This window comes from Megascapheus bottae, chromosome X, assembly GCF_031878675.1.
Source record: "Megascapheus bottae isolate mThoBot1 chromosome X, mThoBot2.hap1, whole genome shotgun sequence".
Classification (NCBI taxonomy): Eukaryota; Metazoa; Chordata; class Mammalia; order Rodentia; family Geomyidae; genus Megascapheus; species Megascapheus bottae.
The window spans coordinates 90,260,107-90,270,643 of record NC_143547.1 but is presented as its reverse complement, the minus strand read 5'-3'; positions in this window follow the sequence as shown (position 1 = coordinate 90,270,643).

Below are 10,537 nucleotides of genomic sequence, written 5' to 3'. Positions count from 1 at the left end.
CACTTTCGTACTCACATGAAAGGAAATGTAGAAACATGCAGTGATTCTTCCTGTTGTAACAGAGAAACAGTCATTGTGATTGATAAGATATATCACTTTTAGAACACTTAGCTTATGTATAGGAGATAGACATTTTTCCAGAGGCTACCTGTAAAAATGAAAATATATGTCAGGGTATGAAAACAGCATTTAATTTAAAAACGTACTTTTAGTATCTGATAGCAAATAAATAAAAATGTTTTGCTTGATCAAGGTGCAACAATGGATATGCTAGGTTGGAGGAAAGTGTTTGTGGAGGCTATGGTTGAGAACAGACTGGAGGAAAGCCTTTGCTTTTGATTCTTCAGCAATAAATGATTTTGAGATAAAAATCTTTCAGATCAAATCATGCCTTTTAGATAAAATAATGGCATAGCTTCCGTTTTTTTCACTCCAGGAGGTTATAGTTAATAGAACAAATGAGATTCCATACTTAATCATGTACCATCTCTATGAGATTTAGGGTGTTAGATTATCTCCCAATTTAATGATAAGTTCATTGAGAGGGGAGGCTGTCACCAAAGACCAAAAACAATGCCATACATACAATACACACTTCCTGGCTCTGGAAGTATTGCTTCCCTGATATTATGATTAAAATAAAATGATAGAGGGGGGTAGGAGTTTGGCCTAGTGGTAGAACGTTTGCCTAGTGTCCATGAAGATCGGGACACATACCTAGAAAAAACCGGAAGTGCAGCTCAAGGGATAGAGCTCTAGCCTTGAGAAAGTCCAAGGACAGAACTAAGGCCCTGAGTTCAAGCCCCAGGACTGGCAAAAAAAATGATAGGATTAAGGTTGTATCTCAGTGGTATGGTACTTTCCAGGCATGAATGGTGCCCTAAGTTCCTTCCCCAGCACCACAAAGATAAAACAAATTAAAAGATTGAGTCCTGGCATGTAAGTATTCCCTTCCAATGTAGGGAAGTGCACCACCAAGTGAAACAATTCAACATGGTATGAGTGCTCAAGCCCCCAGAAAGCCCTTCATGATGCTGAGCTGAAATGTGTCTCTGTAACTTTCACATGAAGATCCTTCTGGAGAAAGTGAAAATGAGCTTTACTTTTGTTCATCCCAAGATTTTCTCATTTTGTACCTATAAAAGGAGTTGGATGGCTTCAGAGAAAATACATAGCAAATCATTTTTTTAAATTAGTCATCATACAGGAATGGGATGGGGCTTATCAGATTGCTATTTCTGAATTGAACAAGATGAGCTTCAGTGATTTATTTCAGAAGCTCTTAATGTTTACTTTTATGAGATACTGTTGTAAAGTGCTTTATAAATATTAACTCATTCTTCAAAAGAGCCTCATGAGAGAGACTATTATTAATACCACTTTATATATGAGGAAACTACAGTACAGATTGTTTCTGGAATTTTCTCAAGGTCTTTCAATTAGTAGGTAAGAGATGGAATTAAGAACGAGTCCTCCTAGCTCCAAAATCCTATTCTTAACCACTAAGCTGGGATATATTTTATGGATTTGAAAAAAATCAGACATCTCATTGTTTCTCAGATTCTCATATATAAGTACTCAAAGGTGTCCATTTTTTCAGACTCATTTAAAAATGAATCTACTTTTAAACACATCTGGAAGAGGTACTACTGAAAGACTTAGCCAGATACTAGTTTCTTTATTCACTATTGGCCACCTTGAAGCACTATACCTTTATTGTGATGATAGGAAACTTCTGCCTGTTGAATTAACTGATACTGCGGATGTCTGCTAACTTGTTTCTCTAGTCTATAAGGATACTATTACATCAGTTCTATCTCTGTCCCCAGAGTGGCTGTTTACTTTTTTTTCCCATCTAGGTCTTTTACACTCACTCACATTCATTATTTAAATATTTACTTTGCCCAAAATCAAGCCTAAAACACTAAAAATAATACTATATTTTTACTAATTTTTAAAGATTTTCTGATTATTCCTAACATGTCGCCTAACATGTGTATTAATTGGATTTATTCATGTTACAATACCAACCTAATAAAATGAAACATTAAGCAAGTTTCAAATTTGAAAGCATTTCAGATTTGAAAGATTTTTGGAATGATGGTAGTAGGGCTTGAACTCAGGGTGCTATCCCTTAGCTTTTTCACTCAAGGCTGACATTCTAACACTTGAATCACAGGTTCACTTTTGGCATTTTGCTGATGAATTGTAGGTAAGAATCCATGGACATTTATGCCTGGGTAGGCTTTGAACTGTGATTTTCAGATCTCAGCCTCCTGAGTAGTTAGGATGACAGACATGAGCTACACGGCATCCTGCTTTGTATGTTTTATGTTATTTTAATTAAAAAATGAATATTAACAGTTCAGCATCGGTGGCTCATATCTATCATCCTAGCTACTCAGGAGGGTGATTTCTGGTAGATCACAGGTTGAAGCCAGGCCAGGCAGAAATGTTCATGTAACTGTTTATTTACAAATAACCAGTAAGGTGCCAAAAGTAGACCTGTGTCTCAACTGATAAGGAACAGTACCTAGGTCCTCAATTCAAGCCTGGGGACCACACATTTAATCTATGGGTTAACTACTGTGAACAGTTGAAAAACTTTCAGTTACCTGCTTGTGGGCTAGAGCTAACCCCTATTTTTTTAGGAGGACTAACTTGAGATTTATCATCATCCTTATCTCTCATTAAATACATCTTATTTGACTTCAAAGCTGATAACCCAAATTTGTTGTTTCTGTGATCTCCAATATAAAAACTTGCAGCTTGAATAATTTTAGTTGAGCAAGTGTTTAGTAGCACATGTCATTGAAAATACCATTCATATGAGGACCTTGGAGGTTTAAGTTCAGTTTTATGTTAATGTGATTTCAAGTTTGTATTTGCTGAGAACCTTTATTATCTTTTGAGGAGTTACACTATTACTTTAAATAGAACTGGGGCCTTTTGGTTCCCTTCATGCATACATTGAATTATATAGCTATCAAATTGGATCATTTACATCACTCAGTATGTGGTTGTATAGATACAATATTAATCTTAATTTCCACGTCACTCCTACCATATGTACATAATGGATGAATGAAGCATGGTAGTTGAAGTATAGGATTTTAGTTGCTTTGATAGACAGTAACATCACCTCAGTATAAATGTAAGTTGTCTCTCTGACTTTGATTCTTTCTTCCTTGTCTTCCTCCCTTTTTGGGAGAGGTAGCCATTTGGTCATTTAAGCTGAGTTAATTTTTTGAAATGCTTCTTAATCTGAAAGCATCTTCTTACTTGCCGTATATGTTGCCCCTTTTACGATGCAAATGCATTTTCTGGTTGGTTCAACTTCAGCATTTCCTTGGAGTTTCATTTTTGAGTCCCTGCTTCCTGTGAAAGTTCTTAATTAGTTCTTGTTCACAACTTTCTTGTGTCAACAATCTTTTTTATTTTCTCTTTTCCATGATTTGTATCCCCTTTTTTGCCAGTCCTGAAGCTTGAACTCAGAGCCTGAGCACTGTCCTTGGGCTTTCTCAGGACTAGAGCTCTACCACTTGAGCCACAGCACCACTTCATGCTTTTCTATGTTTGTGGTACTGAGGAATTGAACCCAGGTCTTCATGCCTATTAGGCGAGCACTCTACCACTAGGCCAAACTTACTGGCCCCATGATTTGTATACTTTTAAGTCTTCACCTTCTAAGCCTAAATATTAGATTTGAGAGAGTTTGGTTTTTGAAGGTACTGGAAACTTTGTTTTATTATCATAGCTTTACAATTTTTTTCATAGTGTCTCAATCTTGATTCTGAGTTTTCACTTTGATTCGGATAGCTGTTTTTTTATTGTTTATAAATTTTGTTACTGAGGATGAGATTTACTATCCCAAAAGACTTTTATGCTTCCCTTCTGGCAGCTGGATACCAGATTTCTGGACCACATGTTGTCTTCAGTGGGTGATTTTAATCCCAATGTGTCAAGCATTTTCTAACTGATTTCTCATGCATGAGAAGATATGCCTTCCCAACTTGAAGCAATTCAGGATCCTCTAGGCCCTGAGCAAAACGACTATGTTCTGCTTTCATACTTATCACAGGAAGCTTGGAAGAAAACTGAGAAGTTAGTTTACACTGGTGTCCATGACTCTGTTGTGATTTCTGAGAACTTTAAGTTCTCAGACCTATTTTGTGACAAGTCTAGTTTGTGAAAGACACATTTTGTTTTCTGTTGATAGTGCTAGGACTTGAACTATGCTAGCAAGGCACTGTACCCGTTGAGTCACTCCATCAACTGTTTTGTTTTGATGATTCTTTTAGATAGGATCTTGCTTGATGCCCAGTGTGGCCGTAGCCATAATCTTCCTATTTGTGTTGGCCTTGAGCCACAACTTAATGTCTAACTACCAAGTAGCTAGGATTTATAGGCTTGAGCGATTGTGTCCAGCAATTTTGCTCTTAAATTTGACTTCATCATTGTTCCTTAATAATATGGACCTCATGAATATTGGGGATAGTTGAATGAGATGATTAATATAAGATGCTTAGCATAGTTTGACACATAGGAAGAAGTGGATAAAGTTAACTATGATTATTTTTTCAATCTTTTTTAATTGTAAAGGGGATGTACAGAGGGGTAACAGTTACATAAGTAAGGAAATGAGTACAAGTCTTGTTGAAGTTACCACCCCCCTCATTTTCTCCTGCTATCCCACCCTTCTTATTTTTTGGTAGTCCTGGGGCTTGAACTCAGGGCCTGGGTGCAGTCCCTGAGCCTTTTTGTGCTTAAGGCTAGTACTCTACTATTTGAGCCACAGTACCACTCCTGGCTTTTGAGTGGTTTATTGGAGATAAGAGTCTCATGGGGAATTTTCTACCCAGACTGGCTTTGAACTGCGATTCTCAGATCTCAGCCTCCTGAATAGCTAGGTTTACAGGTTCAGGTTAAGTATTATTAACAACTAAGCATTTGATTTAACTAGCCTTTAAATACCTCATAGGAACACATTAAAAACTGTACTTTACAAGGGATACTCTTAGGAGAGGAACCCAAATGAAGGCCTAATTCCTCTGAACATTTAGAATACTATTTATTGAAATGAATTCTGAGAAATAAAAAGATGTTTTTATTGTTTTTGCTTTTTTTCTTTCTTGTCTTTTAAGGGCAGCAAAAAGGACATAGAATTAGAGGAAGGGTGAACAAATGCAGTCATGGTATTCATGATTGAAAATGAACTCTGCAACTTGTGGGCAGGAACAGGAGGGAGAAACTGGGGGAAAGTGAAGGAAGGGTGATATTGTTCCCCCAAAATGTACTCATTGCCTGACTTATGAAATGGTAAACCCTCTGTATAGCACCTTAATAATAACAATAGAATATTTTAAAAATGTGCTGCTCAGGCAAATGTATCATCTTCGTAGTGTCTTAATGATTATTTTGTGAATTTTATATCTCAATTGATTAGAAATGAATGCAGACAATATTTTACACATGATCGGATTAATTTAACCAGAAAATAAACTGGAAAATAAATGGGTTCTTATAGTCTTACAGTTAGTAAAAGGGAACTGAACAAGAGAAATATATCAGATGTTAAAAATATTGATTGGCAGTAGTCATATGGTTCTAAGCAGATCAATTAACCTGGGATCTAAGAGAAAATAGGCACGAGGTTGGAGGAATGGCTTGGTTGATAAGTGCTAGCCAATGAGTGAAAGCATCAGGTGTGGAGCTTGAGTTCCAGTGTCAGGCCTGGAAAAAAAAAGGCGATAGGATTACGTAGATCACAATAGGAAAGCAGAGCCCAAGCTTGGACTATTTACTGTAGAAAGGCAGTTGCAACAGTACTACTCATTCAAAGAAGGCACTGTTCTATGAAATGGGCAGGCAGTATCAGGAGGTTACATTGAAATCAGTGGAAGCACAGACCTCCAGAGATCAGGAAGTACTGATAATATCAGAAGCAAGGGCTTGCCTTTCCCCAAGGATTCAGAGCTGCCCAGAAATGCCCTTCTAGTTTTCAGGAGTGTGACAATTTCTCCATAGCTTGAAATTAAGCACTAACATGCATGGGAATTGTTAGTGAAAAGTCCAAATGAACCAAGACAATTAGGTTAAAGATTTGGGAGTGTGCCTACTCTGAACACAAATTGCCAAGATATCAGATGTGATCAAATTAGGTTATGTGCTTGTCATATGTATTCTAACATTTTCAGGCATGTTAGCCTCTGCTCAAGGTTGAAGCAATCAAGAGAGATGACTTTGTGTCACAATGGCTTTGATAACTCTGAGATTCTTTAGAGTTCGTTTGAGTGTTGTCAGTATTCGCTGAGTACCTAATGTTTACACCCTCTTTAAAAAACTTGAAGTATGAATTTAATTTACACACCTCACAAAAGTAGGTACAGAACTTTTTCTCCAGTTACTGATATAAACCAGACTTAAAATTCATAGATTTTTTTTATCATAATACTCTTTGTTATCTTTCCCTTTCCTTTGTTCCTTTCCTTGTGTGTGTGTACATGTGTGTTTTACATGCAAAAGATATTTAAAAATCAGCCTATTATAAAAGATCTTCTCAACTTTTCTACAAAGAAAAGCCTGTGTCCTCAGTCTTACACTCGAATGTGCACCAAAAGTAAAATTCTTACTTTAGGAGCTTATAAAGGAAGATAACTTCAGCTGAGGGCATGGCTCAAGTGATACATCACCTTCCTGGCAAGCCCAAGTTCCTGAGTTCAGATTTCAGTACCGCTAAAAGTGGGGTTGGGCATGGGTGTATACTGTTGAAGGGAAATAGGAATCAAGATTCTGTACTGTTTGTGATTCCACTATGTCACTGCTTTTTCCTAAAGCTGCCAGCTTTCTAGTGAAACAGAGACAGTTGATTTACAGATATATACTTCAGATGTGTGTGTGTGTGTGTGTGTGTGTGTATGTGTGTGTGTGTGATTTGTATGTGAAATAGTGCTTCCAAAGGCAGTGATTTCAGACACAAAATCTTATATAAACCTCTATCCTTAGACAGTTCCCTTTCCAAGGAACCTTCTTGCAAGCCATGGACCTTTGAAATCAGGGTTCATTTGAAAGTCTCCCAACAATTCCATTTTCACCCACAACACCTTTTTCTTGGTCATTAGACTGCTCTCCTAAGTGTTCCAAATGAAGAGTAGATGCTCTCTATTGAGACTGAGAACTCAACATTATTGGCTTTCATGCCTAGATGAATTCAGGTAAGGATGCCCTCAACAGAAGCTTATTTAGCACAGTGCTGAATTGTTCTATGCTGTGAAATAACTGAAATGCTGCCTCAGTTTAGCTCTCTAACAAGTCATCATCCTTCCAGAGGCACATGTTTGACTAGAGAAGTACTGGGAGCATAGTTTAATGGGAGATCACTTGCTTAGCATTTGGGAGGCCATGTATTTGATCCTTGGTACTGCAAAGAAAAAAATTGTTTTGGAAAGTTACCAGGGTCCTTGGTGATATTTGTTAGTATTTAAAGGATAAACATTTAGGAGTGACTTTTGATTATTTGGTAACCTGTAAGGGCCTTAGGTGTAGGGGTAAGAATCTGACCAGTGAGCACAATAATTTAAAACATTCAGAGCCGCGAGTTTGGCCTAGTGGTGGAGTACTTGCCTAGCTTGTATGAAGACCCAGGTTTGATTCCTCAGTACTACATACACAGAAAAAGCCAGAACTGGTGCTGTGGCTCAAGTGGCAGAGTGCTAGCTTTGAGAAAGTCCAAGGACAATGCTAAAATTCAAGTCAAGTTAATACATGTTTCATGAGGAGATGCTGATCAAAGCTCCAAAATAGGAATTAGTACCTTCTGTCCCCAAAGACCATTACCTAAATTTAATCCCTGGCTTAAAAAATCCTAGTGATAATTTAAATTACATTTTAACAAGGATTTTTCATTATAGACATTAAGATTCTTAAAAAAATAGGACTAAATATGGTGCTACATGCCTGTAATCTAAGTTACTTGGAAGAGATAAGAGAATCCACAGGTTTTAGGATAGCCTTGGCAAAAGTGAGTGAGACCCTATCTCAGAAACAAGCCAAGTGTTGTAAACATATGATTCCATTTGTATGAAAAGCAAAGGTAGGATCATAGCTTAGGGCTGTCCACATAAGAACATTATTACTTTGATGGCAAACGGTACCTGCTTTTCTTCCATGCCCATGTGCATGAACTGACATATGTAGGTCATTTCATTGTTTTGACTTTGCTGTTTTTTAGAAAAAGCTTTTAAAATTTATTTATTTTTTTTTAAAAATTTTAATTAATTTTGTCAGTCGTGAAGTTTGAACACTGGGCCTGAGTGTTGTCCTTAAGCTCTTCAGCTCAAAGCTACCGCCCTACCCCATGAGCCACAGTGCCACTTTTGGTTTTCTAGTGCTTAACTAGAGATAAGAATCTCACAGTCTTTAGTGCCGGGGCTGGCTTGGAACTGAGATCCTCAGATCTCAGCCTCCTGTGTAGCTAGGATTACAGATGTGAGCCTCCACATCTGACTTAAATTTATTCTTCAGTCAATGTACAAAGGAGTTGCCATTTAGAAAGGCAATTTATGAATACAATGCATCTTATCCCAGGACTATTGTAAAAAAAAATGGCCACAAGTCCAGGAGCGTGGCCTAGTGGTAGAGTACTTGACTAGCATGCACGAAGCCCTGAGTTCAATTCTTCAGTATCACATACTCAGAAAATGCCAGAAATGGTGCTGTGGCTCAAATGGTAGAGTGCTAACCTTGAGCAAAAAGTGTCCAAGGACAGTGCCCAGGCCCTAGGACTGACCAAAAAAAAATGATGGCCACAAGGCTATAGAAAACTTGGATGAAACATTTCTGAAATACACAAAATGCCCTTATGTTTGCAGCCTTCTTTCTGGGCAGAAGTCTTAGGCATACTAAACAATGCCCCGGTGGGCATATTTATCATCTGAAATGCCACACACCTTGCCTGTGCCCCTAAGTATATACAGTTGTGGGCCATGAACTACAGCATGAGAAGAAACCAAAACCCAAGCTAATTTGAAAACACAAAGGCTTTTAAATCTTGTCATGCTGCCAATTCAAGCAATGTGACAGGTGTGGCAGACATTTGGAGAACCAAACTCAATGACCGCAAGAAATTCAGAAGTCATATAGATGCTAAACATATTATCAAATGGGAAGAAAGAAAACACTGTTTTCATGGTTTCTTTGGAAGTTTGACAAATGCATTTAAGTGGACGGCTGTTCAGCTGTGGGTTTGGGTTTGGATGCTACAATAGTGTGTGTGGAGGGGACTACTGAGGTTTGAAGTTAGGGCACTTTACCACTTGAGTTACCCATAGATTCTGCATTTTAATTGGTTATTCTGAGATAAGACTCGTGTACTTTTCTGCCTGGGCTGGCTTCCAACTACCATCCTCAGATCTCAGCCTCCTGAGTAGCTAAGGGTTACAGGCATGAGCCACTGATGCTAAATAATATCTTTGTGGTCTTTGGAACCAACTAAGCACAGCCATGTTTCTACATGGTGTACAGGCTTCTGGAGGGAAGGCAACAGACATAGGATCAAGAATGTGTTGGGGGGAGCGGAAAAAGGGAGCAAAAGTAGCTGTTAATAGTGGCTTCTCAAACAATTCTAGAATAAATTCATATCTCATTAGGTCAGTACAAAGATTCTGTGTTACCCTCAAAATCTTTTTCTTTGGTGTTTTTTGGTGGTAGTGTGGTTTGAGCTCCAAGCCTTATACTTGCTAGACAGACACTGAAGCATTTGAACCATGCTCCCTCGTCCTTTTTGCTTTAGTTATTTTTTTACATACCACCTCATGCACACTTTTTATCTGAGACCAGCAATATAGACTCATTTAATCATCCCAATCTCTGCCTCTGGAATAATGGAATTACATATGTAAACCACATCTGGCTGGCCCCTTCTTTGACAATGAGAAAAGTGTGAATTCTTAAGAACCTATAGTCTAATTTTTAATGGATATAGTAGGCAATGGGTATACCAAATATGTACATTTACGTGTTGATAGTTTCTTTGTCTTATCTAGCAGTCACAACCATGAACATTGTTTTGAACGCTAGAGTTGTGAGCAAATGCTTTACCTGCCCAATGGATTCAGAACCAAAACAGGTAACCAAAGCTCTGACAGTTTGGAAGGTTTAATTTTAACCATGGTTTGTTTGATCACCTACCACCTACACGAAGCTGCTGTGCAAGTTAAAATATCTTCAGCTTTCTTCTCCTCCATTTTCCTATGACAAAATGAGAATGGTAGGATCTCTTCAATAGGAATTCAAACAGCAAGAAAACAGTGTGAGTAATTCTGAAGTATTTGTCTTGATTACTCAATTCTGTGCAATCGTGTTTGAGTTCAGAAGATTAAGATACTTGGGTTTCCATTTACACACAATTAGAAGCTTGTGTGTAAACTAGATACCTAGTGTTTACTTCCTTCCCTTCACAAACCCTAATCATCATTCCACTTATTGGACTTGACATCACTTCTTTATTTCAGTGAACATAAGAAGATCCACAGAAGTA